Here is a 17,343-nt window from a genome sequence, read left to right as displayed (position 1 = left end):
CTTCTGGTCAGGAATGGCCTTGGTATTCTGTCATGAACCAGATGTGACCAGAACTGTGTGACTGTGACAAGTGAACCAGACACAAATAAGTGAAGGTAAATTTATTAAGCAAACGCATATAAATGTGAACACACCACCAATACAAACCAAGTGAACAAACTAACAACCAAACAGTGCAGATAAGCAAGTAAACCAGTATAATGTAACAAAAGGGAGAACCAGAATCGTAGTCAAGCCAGGCCGGGGTCATAAATAGGAGGTAAGCAGAATAGGGGGGACAAGGAGAGAGGGAACAGGTACAAGAGGCAGGATACAGGAAACAGGGATCGGGGATCAGGTAACAGGTATCAGGTAACAGGTAACAGGTAACAGGTAACAGGTAACAGGTAACAGGTAACAGGTAACAGGTAACAGGTAACAGGTAACAGGTAACAGGTAACAGGTAACAGGTAACAGGTAACAGGTAACAGGTAACAGGGATCAAACAGGCTGCAGGTCAGGGCTCAAGGACAATACCAAGGCGAAGTGTATATGAACTTGCCGGGTATTTATAATGGCTGCTGTCAGTCATGTGACGCCTGACTGCAGAGGGCAATACCTGCTCCATACTGCCAGGATCCCTCCGCTGGTGGACACCAGTACTGCGGACCAAAGATGACATAATTCCAGCAGGAGACACCTGCTGGTGGATCGCAGTACTGCATGCCAAATGATTGATATTACCAGCGGAGGGAACCTTTCCTGACAATATCATTACTGCTTAATGACTGGTTGCTAGAGGTTACAGCACACATTACGGCTCACTGATTGGTTGCTAGAGGTTACAGAAAATTATTTCTGCTTGTTAATTGGTTGATAGAGATTACTGTACAATAATACTGCTCACTGATTGGTTGCTAGAGGTTACAGGACATCATTTCCTCACTGCAGGGGAGCATGATATACATATGAATGCCACCTTCTATTTACATATCAATCCTGCCGGCTGCAGCTATTTACTTAGTAATGCTGCTGCTATTTACATATGAATGCTGGTTATTTACATGTAAACACAGGGTCTGCTGGTGAGTCATCTGTACACAACAATATCGCAGAACTAGGCAGCATTAGTACGAGCTCTTCACACTGAGATATCAGGACACAGTACATGACTAAAACTTCAAGGGACGAGGGAAGTTAAACTGGGATAGTTGGCAAGTATGAGGCAGCTGCTCTGGGCCCCACAACAATGACAGGGCCCAGGGCAGCTCCCCTTTTTGCCCTGCCTTAAAGATGGCCCTGTACATTCCTTTTGATTATATTAACCACTTGCTGATACTCCTGCGAAAAAGTGGTTACAAATGTAACTGGGCAATTATCATAATTTTTATTTATTTTTTTCCCCACTCCTTTATATGAGCTATTTCTATTAGTAATTGAAAGTAGGATAGTTGCACGCTATTATGAAGGGAAATATTTAAACCTTAAATTGCTGCTGCTGTCACTTATGTGCTCCCACAAAAAAAACAAAAAAAAACAGTAAATACAGTATAAATGAGACAGCGCTGCATAAGTGAAAAAATACAAAAATAAACCCAAATCAAAACTAATGTGCAATATAAGTGTTCAGAACAAAAATCCAATAATATAAAGTGATAATTTCTTCCACTGACATGCAGGGAAATGTGAAGTTTTTCTTTGCGTAAAACAACCTCCATATGCATAGTGCTCCCGCCACCGCCTGCAATGCTCGCTCACCTCCTTACAAGACCCTGCTAGGGGTCAAACAAGCTTTGCACTCTGTGCAACTCTCCCTTCAGGAAATCCTCACTGGTCCATGGTAACCTCTGTTGGGCTCTCAATAAACAAGTAATGATCTATTTTTAAAGTTTTGATTCCAGCTTCCATCAACACCCAAAAAATATGGCACCTCATCCCAGTTAGGAATATTCAAAGATTTTTTGGGAAAACCCAAATGGGGGGAGAAAGTGGGATTTTAGCAGTGCAATATTTTTAATTTAAGAAAAAGATTTACCAGAGAGTAAAAAAATATATTTATTTTAACAATTCAATAAAAGGCAACATTGCTGAATATACAAAAATGTTACATATGATAACGGGTCCAAGCAACAGTTGAGTTAAAGTGCTTGCAACCGATTATCCCGACATGTTTCGCAACAGCTTCCTCAGGGGATATACAAGCCTTACTCCACAACTATTATTTCCTGCAGAAAAAAACCTATCTCGATGTTACAAAAAGAAAAGTGCAAAAGCACCGTATCTGATAGCCGAACGTGCAGCAAAGAGGGCATAGACGAGGGCCAGTTAGTTACAAAAAGTAGCATTATATCTTATCCTCCACTCAAGTCAGTGAGAAGATACAAAGTGCAATGCAGCCAATTAAAGATGAAGAGAGCGCAGTGCTGTACAATTGCACCCACAAGCTATTCAGCTTGTTTGGCAGGTGTTATCAATATCAACCCCTCTATAGCCTGTGCGCGGCTCCTCCGACCCTTAGTAATGATCTATATCTGATAAGGGTTCCTTCCACTGTGATACTTCAGACTTGAATCCAGTGTAATCTACATTAGCTGCCAGTAGTTTCAACAATACATGGAAAAAACATAAAGTGCTTCTAATAGTGCAGTATCCAAGGGATTAAAAAATGATCCTCTCCACCCCAGTTAATATACCACTCACATTTATTAAAGTGGTGTTGCCACCAAAAAAATAAAACTACTTAAAATTCGTAAAAAAAATAATAAAAAAAAAAAATTGGCAAAAAAAAAAATTTTTACTCACCTCTAAATACCGGTTGCTAGGGGGTCCCTCGTAGTCTGCCTTCTTCATTGCCCGGGCTGGTGACATCACTTCCCCTCGCGCCGCACATTCACCTGGGACCTGTCATGTGTCCCAGGTGACTGTACAGCGTATCACGGCGCCCTGCGCCGCTCGCGCATGTGCAGTGGGTGCCCGGCTGTGAAGCCACAGCCGGGTGCCCACAGTATGCATGACGGCGCCGCGAGCGGAGCGGGGAGCGAGGGGGGGCTTCGTTCCCCCGCATCGCTGGACCCTGGGGCAGGTAAGTGTCCGATTATTAAAAGCCAGCAGCTGCAGTATTTGTAGCTGCTGACTTTTAATTTTTTTTTTTTAGGGGGTACCCCACTTTAAGAAAATGAAAAGCATTGATAATACATTAGAAAGGTCTCTCTCAGTTGCAACAAGATTCCACCGCCAGACTCCACCTCTACTAGTTTCACCACTTCACATGTGGCTTCATCTGGAGGAATGACTATTTCTATTACTATTGTTATTAGAAGACCTGGCTGATGCATTAGCAAGAAGTCCCTCCCTCTTCTTTACTTTCACATGATCCAACCCTTTTTGGATAACTGAATCTGAATATCCTCTACCGGGGAATGGTAAAGCAAGAGATTTGTGTGGGGACAAATCCAGAAGTTCTGCTTCAAAGAATAATTATCAAATAAAAGCAGGCTTCAGTGTAGGATACTGATATACAGTATTATTACAAAACACATTTAAAAAAAAAAATTGATTTTAAAGCATTTTAGCAGTGAACATTGTAAGCATTTTAAGCTTGATATTCTAATTTTAGAGTTAGAATCATCATGCATAATACGTTTTTTAGCATGACTTTAGATCAGTCTCTTTTCAACTCAAGGACAATGGCTCATCTTCATGGCTTTTACATTTTGTCTTTGATTTCCCTTTCTATTTTACAATAATTGATACATTTCTATATTCAAGAGTTTAATAGCGCCCTGTGTGACTTTGACTATATCAATGAACAACATTATAATACAACATTTAGTTTCAATCAAAAAAGCATTTTTGTGGCATGCGACATTGAGTACATTTTAGCATATATTTTGTATAATAAAGGCCAGAAATTGGTGAGCAATCAGATTTTCGGAGCACTTACACTGTCTGTGAATCATCAAAAGGGTCACAAAAACATATGTCGTTTTTCTTAAGAAAAAGTCGTTTAAATTAAATAGAACATAAACTATGATAATCCCTTTTGTTTACTAACTACAGGTGGCCTCTCAGAGTATGGTAATCATGCCAACTAAAGTACCTACACTTTAATGTGCCCATTTTGGCACTCAGTATTGTCGAGAGCTGGCATCTCTATCCCATCTCCATGCAAGTACAGCCACATTTTTTGATTGGGACTAATGATGCCAAGTACTGTGGAAGATGCTGACAGAAAATGAAATTGTCAGGTCTGGGCTCAGCCCTCCCTTTTCAGAGTTCAGGCTGCGTGTCTTCAGGCTGGCTATTTAAGCTGCCTGGACTAGATCTCCTGTGCCTTTGCCTTGGTCAACCTATCTAGAGACTCTCTGCTGTGTTCTTGTTTAAGACTTGACTGGCTTACACCCCTTTTGGTTCCTGATCCTATCTGCTGCTCTGACCATGCTGATCTCTTGCTCCCCAATTTCCTGGCTTGTTCTGACTACCCAATTTGGTTACCGAACCCTGGCTATGTTTTGACTACCTTTACTATTTGTACCGTTTTTACCACTATATTAAATGGTGTGATTTTTATTGCATTTTCTGTCTCCATCCAATTCATGGTTCCTGACAGTAGGCGAGGGCCATGAATTCAGAAGATGCAGGCAATCCACTTGCTGGTAATGTTTTTTCCAGGTTGGATGAGCAGGATGACAGCATGGATCAGTTTGCCATAGTGTTATGAATGCTTCTTATTCGCACTGCTGACCCTCCCACTCCCTCCCATGCCTCCTGGTACCGAGTTTGCCAGTGAGGTAGAACCCATGCAGTTGGGCTTTACACGTCTCTCTGTGGATGAGAGGGCCTTTAGGAGGAGAGAGAGATTATGCCTTTATTGTGGGCAGGCGGGTCACTTTTTGAAGTCTTGTCCTACCTGTCTGGGGAGATGCTTGCACCTGAGGTCCTGTAGGGGACAGGCCTTAGGTGGCATTGTTACATCCCCAGTTATCCAGAAGGATAAGCCCCTGGTTTCTGTTACCCTTTCTTGGCCTGAGTCATCCATCGAGATACAGGCTCTAATGGACTCTGGGGCTGCAGGCCTGTTCATAGATGGTGCCTTTGTGTCTAAGCACTCGATTCTGCTGTAGCTTCATGCCACTCCACTTGCTATTGAAGCTATTGATGGGAGACCTTTACAGCCTGTCCATGTGACTCCTGGGACACACCATGTGCTGCATTGACCATGGCTGTAGGGGCTCTTCACCATGACACAATTAAATTCCAAGTAATTTCGTCTCCTCATAACCGGTGGTTATCGGATATCCTTGGTTACAGGCACAACCCTTCTTTTGATTAGCTTTGTGCTGAGGTTCTTTCCTGGTCGCCTCAATGCAGTAAGACATGTTTTCAGAAAGTGGCTAAAGTCTTTTGCACCACTTCACTCTCCTCCCTGCCGGAGGAGTACCGTGATTTTAGCGATGTCTTAGACAAAGGTCAAGCCGGTAGTTTGCCTCCACACTTGCACACTTGAAGTACAATCCATCATTGACTCCCGTAGGTTCCATGGGCGCATACAGTACCTGGTTCATTGGAAAAGGTACGATCGGAGGTGTGCTCTTGGTTCTCATCCTCAGAAGTACATGCCCTTGTCCTCCTTCATGCTTTCAATAGATGTTGTCCCATCAAACTCGGTTCCCCTCGGAGGGGGAGGGGTTGTTGAGGAGGGGGTAGTGTCAGGGCTGGGCTCAGCCCTCCCTTCTCAGAGCTCAGGCTGCTCAGCTGTTGGTTAATCTCCAGTACTCATCATTCCACAGTGACTCACCTGGGGATCATATCCTGCTCGTTAACAAGCCCTGCTGGTTCTTTAAGCTGCCTGGACTAGATCTCCTGTGCTTTCGCCTTGGTCACCATAACTAGATACTCTCTGCTGTGTTCCTGTTGAAGACTTGCCTGGCTGATGTGCCTTCTAGCTCCTGATCCTGTCTGCTGCTCTGACTATGCTGACCTCCGGCTCCCTGATTTCATGGCTTGTTCTGACTATTCACTTTGGTTGCCGAACCCTGGCTATGTTTTGACTACATTTACTATTTGTACCATTTTTACCACTATATTAAATGGTGTGATTTTTACTGCAGTTTCTGTCTATGTCTGATTTCATGGTACTAACATGGTTCCTAACAGAAATATACCCATCGATTTTATCACCCCCAGAATAGATTAGAAGCACCCTTAAGAAAGTGAGGCTCTTCTTCTCTAAAGTTGTAATATAGTCTCAGAATATTTTCCCAATTCAGGTAGGCTATCTCCTGAAGTTCATGGAAAATTGTGTTCAAGAATCTGCTCTTACGGGTTGTTTGTCATAACAAAACATATTGCAAAATAGGATAAAGACAATGGTGGGTTTGACAAAGACTTTCCACTTGTCTTTACTGCAGCAAATACAAGTCTTTGCTACTGAAGTCTTTAAAAGGAGCACAGGCTACTCATGTTTTCTGAGTGATGATAGTTGCAAGCAAGCAAGAAAGGATCTTTAGGGTAACTTGAAATCAGGTTTTTATGATCTAGCATTGATGATTGCTGAGACTTCTGCCCTAAATGTTGTCAGACTCTCATAAGTTAGCATTGCATTCCTACTTGTATGAAGATTAAATCAGGAATTCTAATGCCGTGTACACACGAATGGACTTTGGACAGCAAAAGTCAGACGGATTTGTTCCGTCAGATAATTTGATCATGTGCGAGCTCCATCGGACCTTTGCTGTCCAAAAATCTGACAGACTTCAGAAATAGAACATGTTTCAAATTGTTCGGCCGGAACTCCGCCGGACCCAGTTCCTATCGAGAAATCTGTTTGTGTGTATGCTAGTCTGATGGACAAAAACCAACGCTAGGGCAACTATTGGCAATGAACTTATTCTACTCCGGTCGTAGGTCATCACCTTCGAATCCGTCTGACTTTGGTGTGATTGTGTGTGTCCAAGTCCGTTCATTTGGAAAGTCTGCCAGAACTCCACCGAAAGTCCGTCGGACCTAGTCCATTGAAAAGTTCGGTCGTGTGTACGTGGCATAAGAGCTATGCTTTTCATTCTTACTAATACCCCTGTAACATGAAAGGAGTTAAGTGGGTTGAAGGTCCATGTGCTGCCATGATCATTCAGAAATCTCTCCTCCCAATCGATGACAATGTTTGAGAAAACTGCAGTTCTTTAGATGCCCCAACAAAGTTAGTCCCACTGTCTGAAAGTGGTTGTAAACCCTTACAACCAACTTTGACCTACAGGTAAGCCTAGATTAAGGCTTACCTGTAGGTCCAAGAAATATCTCCTAAACCTATACGGTTTAGGAGATATTTGCCAAAAGACAGGCACCGCTGTCTACAGCGCATGCGCCGTAGACATCGGCGTGCAGGCGCACTGAGCGCGCTGCGGTCAACAGCTAAATGCCACGAGTGGCGGCTCCCGTGCGCACACGTGGGAGTGACATCATCGCGGCTTTGCCGAATGCCAGCAGCGGAGCAGCGAGACCCACCGAGAAGATGGATGCGCTGGACTACAGGGGACAGCTGGCTCCTGTGTCAGGTAAGTGACACATAATGGACTACTATGAGATGCATAGTAGTCCATTATGCCTTACCTTTGCAGGGAATGAAAGAGGAAGTAAACCCATAAGGGTTTCCTTCCTCTTGAAGGGATGTGTTTTACAAGACCATGAATCACAATAAAAAATCTAAAGGCATTTGTGAAACTTGAAGTGCATATGGGCTTGAAGACTTTAATGTGAACCATGCTGATAGTTAAGCAAGTAACCCAACATTTTCTGTATGCATGCCTCCACCAGAACAACATTTGGTGCCAAACAAATGGCCAAAGACATAAAGGCAACACTGGTGAAAGATGGGTTATGAACCGAGTCTGTCAGCTGGTAGATTTGCTATCTTTTGTATGTTTCCATAAATAGCTGTCCTTGATATTTAACCTAATAATGGTAGCACAATCCAAAAAGTCATGTGGTGAAGTTTTTTTTTTTTTTTTTGGGGGGGGGGGGGGGGGGGTCGGTGTATTGGTAATGTCTTGTGAAATGTGTTTGTATAATATTTGTATTTTGTAAAATTGTAAAATTTGTTAAATAAATTCTGATAAAAAAAAAAGGGGGCAGAACCCTTGAAATTCATCATCAAACACATTTCTTCTCCCACAGTGTTTGACATCACGGACAAGTTTCCCCCATTGTTCACAGCGCTGCTATGAGATATGGTAGCATTCACCCACAGGCATTGTTGATTCCCTGTTTCTGACAAGAGCTGGCATAGAACTCACATTGTGGATTCTTTATATGCCTCTGTGATTTGAGCGTCACATGAGTGGCCCTCTTTTATATTCATATATTTATCAAAGGTTCCATATTACTTCACTTAGTTTGTGCCTTCTTTTATCTATTTACTGTTGTTTACATGTGTGGCATCTTTGAGGGAACAATCTATGTGGTCTGGCAAGTATTAGCTTGAATAAGTGTTTTCCAGGTTGAAAGTTTCTTGAATCTGTAAGATTTTAGTTTACTGAGTTGACTGTCGGAGGTGACTCCGTAAAGTTTAGAAACCTCAGGACAGATTTCAGCATTTGCTAGCTAAAATGTGTCATTTCCAAGAATAATCAGTTCTGTATTGTACAAGAATGCATGTACTGTAAACGATGTTATATTTTTAAGATGACCTGCAGCAGCAGTTCTTGTAGCATATTCTGCAGGATAGTGCTCAGTAGGTACATAGTGGGACTGTGTTGGACAGGTGGATTTCCTAATCCTTAACATAAAGTTTGAATCATATATTCTCTTTGTAGATTTAATCTAGTACTATCTTACTGTCAGTGTAGAACTCTGTATATTTAATATCAATGTACATTATTGATGTGATAGGTTTGACTAGCTCAACAGCTGTTATAGGAGCTCTAATCTGGGTATAGTGTGCTCAAAATGTGAAGTCAATTTTGCGTTGCCCATCACAAATGGGCGTTGTGCTTTAAAGTCTAGAGTAGGCAACAGAAGCTACAGTATTGCTTTGACACAAGCATCAAGCCATATAAAGAGTCTTTAGCTTTGTACGTCTCTAGAGGGTATAGGAGACTATGACTATAAAACATGAAGAACAGATAAAGTTATTAGCAAATTTCCCCATTCTATGCAATTTTTTGTTCTCAGAGGGCAATAAAGCATCCCAGTCAGATGTATGTTTAGTGACTTAACTGCCTGAGTAGAGTTTTACCTTAAACTGTGACAGGAGCTGCAGATCCTAAAGGATTATAGAGGTTATTAATTGCAGACAAGACTGAGACTTTTTCTTAAAAGGAAAGGGTTTCACTTTCTGTCTACTTGGAAGATACAGTTAGGTAAGAGGAAAGTAAAAGTCTCAATAAAAAACCCAAACTGCGTTGTACAGATACAGTGTATGTCCCTAAATGTAGGTCTCTTAGCCCCTGTACACACGGTCTGAGATTTCGACAACCAAATCCGTCTGATTTTGTCCGTTGGATTTTGTCAGTCGGATTTTGTCAGTCGGATCTTGTCCGAAACTGTTGCATACACACGGTCGGACTAAGTTGTCGAAAAATCCGATCATTCAGAACGTGATGACGTAATTTCATTACGATGGGACTACGTTCAGGCTAGCAGCCAATAGCTTTGATGTAGGAATTTGATCTGAGCATGCGTGGCACTTGGTCCGATCAAAATTCTCTACACATGATCGGAGTATGTCCGATCGAACCAGTTGGTCGGGAAATATTTGCAACATGTTGGAAAATTGGGTCCGACGGATATTCAGATGGAATCAGTCCGATGCATACCACACACAGTCGGATTATCCGACGACACGGTCCGATAGGACACATTCCGACGGATTCTCCGACCGTGTGTAGAAGGGCTTAGATCATTCGAGTTGTCTTGGGAAAACAAAGCTACCATTACTTTTCCATTGTTGGAATTGATCTTGTGAAGCCTTATATGTGAGCCAGCAAGCATTTTATGAGCTCTTTTGAGAATACTGTGGGCTCATTTAAACACAGGGATTGTAAAAAGTAATCTACATAAACGTAATTTTCCATGAATTATCTAGCATTTGACCCATACTGTGTCTCACCCTCCCTGGCAGAATCCCAAGTTCATAGATAAAAAATGCTGGGTAGTGCTCTATGATGTCTTTGGAGGGATGATTGTCTCTTAACCAAAGAAATCTCAAGACATGTCTTTCTTTCTCTCTTACAAGCAAAGAACAGAAGATCTGTTGGATGTTGGCTATGAAAGCAACAGAGTCTATGCAAAAGTGTAAGAGCCCTCCCATGTGTACGAATGAGTACAAGGTACATTTTACCCCTTTGTTAGTCATTAGACATGTGCACACTGAAATATTTAGTTTCGGAATTTAGTTTTCGCTAAAAAATACATTTATTTAGTTACTCCTGAAATGTGTTTTTATTTATTTTGTTTCGTTAAAAAATGCATTCGTCCGGAAATCCGAAATAATTACGGTCGAATCTGTCATTGAAGGCTTATAGTGTCTGTCGAATGTTCTAAGAAGATTCAACGGAGCAGCTAAACTGTACACACCGCAATCATACATTTCCAGTCCAATGTTCTGCCTACAAGCTATAGTAGAATTGTAATGTTGTATGACACTAGTAATAATTATATTTATTAATTGTTATTACTAGGCAGCATTAGAATTCTTCTATAGCTTATGGGTGGAACATTTGACAATAAATGTCTGCTAGTGGCAACTGCTTCGTCAAATCTTCATGTCGATTTTTTTCTCTCTATGTCGGATAATCGGATGAAAATTAATGCACACGTCTATTAGTCATTACAAAAAAAAGTCCTTTAATCAGAAAATCAATAATAAACCACGTTGTCCTTTTGATGTAAATACATCATCATCACTCATGATGAGCAATGTCCTGTGACCATTTGACACAAGAACACACATGCCTTTCTCTGCAGTCTCAGCTGCATGGGACATGAATGAATGGGAAGTGCTCTGTGCTGAGCAGCTTTCTGTTCATTCACAAACTGAAGCATAGTGAACAAAGTGTACTATACTTCAGTTGTGAATGAACACAGTGAGTGTGTTCATTTACAAAAGGAAGGGGCTAGTAAATTACATATTTACTTCCCAATTTCTCCACTTTCTATCCTGAAACGTCCCCCACAGTATCCAGGGGAGAGGAGAGGAGGAAAACCAGCAGCACTGTTGAGCAGGGGGGGCAACACGGGGGGAAGCCCAAGCAGTAGGGGGGATTCAGCACCACACATAATGATTAGGCTGTGCCCAGGCCCACCTGGCACACACCTGTACACACCTATGATATATTTTAAGAATCTCTGGTTTAAGCAGGACTCTGCTTTGCCACTTTGCAGACTTCAGGCTTGTTGCAGTGTTGCCATGTACTGTAGCTTCTTTTGTTTACCTTCTCAACATTGTTTATTATTATTTTTTTTTCATCTAGGTAAGTGTTGCTACTGAGCTTTGAGTGTTGATAGACATTTTCTTAAGTGCATTGCAGAGATACTCAGGTTCAAGCTCATTGCAGTGTGTGCTGTGGTCACTGCCAGGACATATAGCTGTTTCTAGTGCTTCTGCTTCAGCTATGATGGCTGCAACTTTCTTCCCTATATCAAGTCTCTTTAGGGATGCTTTTAGAAAGGGTTTCGTCTGTGTTTTCTAAGACCGTAGGTGTGATTTGTGCATTTCAATAGATGCCTCTTGCTGTACATTTTCAACCTCTAAGTGTGCTTTCTAGGCGCACTTAGACATTTAAACATTGCTCGAATCGTGTTTTTTTATTTTCTATTTGCATTTCTAAGAATGCCTCTTGCTTTGCCTTCTCAGCCTCTGAATGTGCTTTTTTTTTCTAATCTACATTTCTAGCTTAGCAAAGGCTGCTCAAGATTTTTTAGCTTCAGCTTGAAGAGTGAGTGCATTACTTGTAGACAAGGATCTATGGAAGTCAACGATCCAGATATTAATGTGTATGAAGATGCTTGACTGTGAGACGTGTGGCCTTTGTGGAGGCATTTATACACAGCGGCTGTATTGTCGTATACAAGGTGACTGCACTGACAGGGAAGCAGGCCTCTGTGTAATCAGTATCCCATATCCCATGTTCCTCCTCTATGTCAGGCAGCAGCATACGATACTTATTAGTAGAACTTGTTCTTGTTTAGCTTATAGACTACCAGCTTTATAGTTTCACAGGTTTTGTACCCCTATATTCTGGTGGTTGTATTTAATATTTAATTCACATATGCATAGATTTATTGGGCATATGTTCCCCTAGGCTGTTGAGAACTGGAGATAGTATTGCCCTGAATTTGAGTGCTGTGCGCTAAATGCCATTTAGGTATAAGCCCACGTACACACGGTCGGACATTCTGCCAACCAAATCCGTTGGACTTTGTCCGACGGATTTTGTCTGACGGATTGTGTCCGAAACTGTTGCATACACACAGTCGGACCAAGTTGTCGGAAAATCCGATCGTTCAGAACGTGATGACGTTATTTCGTTACGACGGGACTACGTTCACGCTAGTAGCCAATAGCTTTGGTGTAGGAATTTGATCTGAGCATGAATGGCACTTTGTCCGATCGGAATTCTCTACACATGATCGGACCAGGTCCGATCGGACCAGTTTGTCGGAAAATATTTCCAACACGTTGGAAAATTGGGTCCGACGGATATTTTCCGACGGAATCGGTCCGATGCATACCACACACAGTCGGATTATCCGACAACACGGTCCGATAGGACACATTCCGACGGATTCTCCGACCGTGTGTACAAGGGCTTAGGCATATTTTACAGTATTCTGTATCCCACTTGTTGAGTAGCTGCTGCTCCGCTACTCTGTCCTCACTACACGTTACCCTTTGGCCTATGTGCAGCTTGACATACAGCTAAACTTTCCCATTCTTCAATGTTGCAGATAAAAATAAACAAAATTCTGGAAAACTGGGAAAAGGTACATGTAATAGGAACACATAAATTCAATATTCCAATGTGTGGTAGATGCCAGTCCAGTTCTTTCCAGCAGTGCTATTACTAAGGAATGTAGTGTTCCTCTAGTATGTGCCCAATATGGTGGCTGGCTTCTCTTAATGTGAGGTACAGAGACATGGTGGGGTAAAATATTGTTAAAACAGCTTTATGGTCAACAGAAAAGCATTGTTGTTTGTTCGCTAAGGGGAACTCAAGACAAAGTCAAAGTCAATTTGACCGTCATTTACACTGAAACAACCCATATTAGCTTGCGGGCTGGTATACATTTTATATGGGCAGTGGGGAGCATTTTTACAGTGCAAGGCACTGTTTACGTTTTTATTTTTAACTTTATTGGAATTTCGGACAGCTCAATCATTTCTATGCATTGCAGCTAAGCTCTAGTACAAAAATGCTGCATTTTGAAAAACCCTGTGCTCTTTTTTCCTCCGCTCCAATGTGAATGGGGCACATAGAAAACAATGAATAATGAGCCAGACTGCCCTGGGTTCAGTTTAAGAAGGGTTTGCTGAACGGATGCCGAACCTGAATTCTGTTGAAATCACTGAAAACCAAACCTGCAAATTAATAATGCCTATTTTCTGGGCTAAAAAGTTAAAGGGTGAGTAAAAAAAAAATAGCATTCAGGGGTAGACACTGCCCTGGGGAGCATTTACCAATTCAAAATACAATTTTTAAAAACAATATGCAGCCAGGAGAAGGGATATTTTTTTTTTAAGAATTGGCATTTACAAAGGAAAAAGGAGTTTAAAATTGCTGGCACATTACACCTCTCTACTGACTTCTTTTTTTTAAATAAACACAGACCCTAAAGGTTCCCCAAAATAGCAGACCCCTAAAGGATCAGTTATGTATTGTAGAGGACCTTTAGATGGGTCTCTGTTGTGTTTCTTTCTTCTTTTATTTTTAAGAAGCCGGAAATTAAGATTTATCTACCAACGATTTCATTTGTGTCTTTTTTTTTTAATAGCATATCCTACAGCAAGAATGAAAAAAAAACATTGAGTAGAGTCTGCCCAAAATGCACGTCAGACCCTTAGGTTTTGGTATGGATAAGAAAACCTGCAAAAAAATTAAAAAGTATGAGGTTCTAAAGTCCCCCTACAAAATTCATGCTAGACCCTCAATTTAATCATATAGCCTTGTTGGCCAAGAAAGGGATGGGACAAATGTGCGTCCTACCCCCTTCCTGAACCATACCAGGCCACATTCTATGAACATGGGATGGCTACCTTGCCAGGGGGAACCCACTCTGGCAAAGCAACTTGCCCTTATGTTGATGAGAACAAGGGCTTCTTCCCCACAACCCTGGCTGGTGGTTGTAGGGTTCAGCAGGAGGGGGCTTATCGGAATCTGGAAATCCTCTTTAATAATAAATGGGGCCCTGAGATACCATCCCCCCAGCATGAATAAGTATGGGGTACATAGCAACCCTACTCATTCACAAAAAAAAAAAAGATGTCACCTAGAAAAAAAACACCCAAACGTTTGAAAAGTGCTTTATTAAAAAAATGAAAAAAATCCACTCCCCGCTTGTCTTAAATCCATCATCAATCACGATGCCCACTACCCACCAACTTCCTGAGAAAAAAAACAAAAAACTGCCTGAATCCTAAAGGAACTTATATAGATGGACAGCTTGGGGATCTGTCATTCGACTATAAGAGAGGAACCAGGGATAGAGTTTGTATCACGGACTTGTGTACACACGATCGGAAAGTCCGACAACAAACATTTATTGGCAGTAAATTTGAGAACCTGCTAGCCAACATTTGTTGTTGGAAAGTCCGACAACAAAAGTTCGATGGAGCATACACACGGTCGGACTTTGTACGGGCATTAGGCTCCATGCAACTGGACATTAAAATTACTTTATAAAAACGGCAGTAGCTTTGCAGTGAGCCTTTCAATGTTTTTAAAAGTTTTTGCAATATTGTTTATTAGCGTTTTTTTAGAGTTAGAATTTTTTGGGATTTTTGGAACATTAAAAAACACTGGATAGCCATGTTTTTGAGTGTGTATCCGCATTTTTGAGCGTTTGGCATTTTTTGTGGTAAGAAAAATGACTCCTGAACATGATTTTATGGCGTTCAGAAAACAACCCATAAACTCCACTGCTGATATACATCCAAAAACGTTTGTGTTCGCATAGACACATAGGATAACATAGAGGGGAGTTTATGGGCTGTAAAAAAAAAAATGGCCAAACTCACAAAAACAACGGTTTATGAGCTTCAGTGTGCATTGAGCCTAATGCCGCGTACACACGGTCAGAATTTCCGACAACAATTGTTTGTTGGGAGCTTGTTGTTTTGACCGTGTGTAGGCTCCATTGGACATTTTTTGTCTGAATTTCCAACAAAAAAATTTGAAAGCTGGTTCTCAAATTTTCCGACAACAAAATCCGTCGTAAATTCTGATCGTGTGTACACAATTCTGACGCACACAATTCCACTCATGCTCGGAATCAAGCAGAAGAAGTGCACTGGCTACTGAACTTAATTTTTTTCGGCTCGTCATTGTACGTCACCGCGTTCTTGACGTTCGGCATTTCCGATAACATTTGTGCGACCGTGTGTATGCCAGACTTGAGCCAACATCCGTCAGAAATAAATGCAGGATTTTGTTGTCGAAATGTCCGATCGTCTGTACGCAGCATTTAATCTTGACCAGATTACAGTCTTAAAAGCCTTCTAGACTATATTTTCTTTATTTCCAGTATATCTTTTCAGTATATGGAAAGGACCTTATGTAATACAAAAATTTATTTTTAAAACATTCATATGAATAGAAAACATGTCTTTAGAAAATGAAAAATAATTCTCTATAAGCTTAGACAAATGGTGCTTGCATAGCGGTGGTAAGATTAATATGTCACTATGGAAACTGGCCCCCTTAAACTAGCTTATGAATAACATTGCTATGAAATACATGAAAAAGCAGCTAAATTTATAAAGTCATACTGCATATGAATGGCTACTCAATGGAATTGTTATATCTTGTTAATCTATGACATTCTATTGATCTTTAGCATGTAGGGTTTATTCACCTAAGCAGTAAGAAAAGGAAATTTTGATTTAATTTACCCACTATAAATTATTTCTAAAACATGTAATATTTCATATCTTAGTAATTTAATAAACAAATGTGTAAGTTTTATGGCTACCCCACCCCCCGAAAACTAAATATACAATATGGTAGACTATGATGAACTTCATTGTGGTCCATTATATGTTAAACACATTTTCTATTTATTGGTCCAAAATGATGAATTCCTAGCTTTTTCTTCTTTTACAGGCTCCAGAAAAACATGAAAACGTAAAGGGGTTGTAAAGCTTCATTTTTTATTTTCTAAATAGGTTCCTTTAAGCTAGTGCATTGTTGGTTCACTTACCTTTTCCTACGATTTCCCTTCTAATTTTTTTTTTCTTTGTCTGAATTTCTCACTTCCTGTTTCTCCTCAGTAAACTTCACACCATCACCCGAGCGGTGTTTAGTCAGCCAGAACAGCTTACTGAACAGCTTACTGAGGAAGAACAGGAAGTGAGAATTTCAGACAAAGAAAACAAAGAAAAAAAACCTTTAGAAGGGAAATCGAAGGAAAAGGTAAGTGAACCAACAATGCATTAGCTTAAAGGGAACCTATTTAGAAAATAAAAAACAATCCTTTACAGCCCCTTTAAGTTTCCAAGTTCCCCAATTAACAATAATAAAGGAACCCTTTTTATTAGACATTGGAGAGAAAGCATTAAAGGGGCTTAGACTTCATTTTCTTTGGCAGGAGGAGAGACCCCCTGCAAATACCCAAAACACTGGTGGATTGGTACATCCTTTGGATCTAAGAAATAAAAGAATCAATGGGTGATTCAGTAAAGCAGAATCTACTCAAAACAGAAACATCTGTTTGATTGTACATGATTTGGAAAGGAAATTCCCATATGTTGCAGCCTGAGCCCATCTTTCACCTTCTCTCCCAATCATTTTAAGCCTATTGTTCATTGTCCCAGGAAAATCTGAAGCGGTAAGCTCAAAATTATTCTTTAACCACTTAAGCCCCGGACCAATTGTCAGCCTAAGGACCAGAGGTCTTTTTACAATTTGGCACTGCACTGCTTTAATTGGTAATTGCGTGGTCATGCAATGTTGTACCCAAACAAAATCTAGAGTTCTAGCCACGTGCTTATGACAGGAACCGAGGGACACAAGCACACGGCTAGATCCCCTCCAGATAGTCCTAAAACAAACTTTAGCATATGGAGGTGCACAGCCCTTGTGTCAAGCCAGTTGCAAAACCTAACCAACTGGTCCTTAGTTGCCATCTATGGCCACCTTTTTCGCTGGGCTA

The sequence above is a fragment of the Lithobates pipiens genome, unplaced genomic scaffold, assembly GCF_037356315.1.
Source record: "Lithobates pipiens isolate NorthernLeopardFrog02 unplaced genomic scaffold, aLitPip1_a1.2 Scaffold_27, whole genome shotgun sequence".
Taxonomy (NCBI): domain Eukaryota; kingdom Metazoa; phylum Chordata; class Amphibia; order Anura; family Ranidae; genus Lithobates; species Lithobates pipiens.
The sequence above is the reverse complement of the archived record's forward strand: the minus strand, read 5'-3'. Positions refer to the sequence as shown.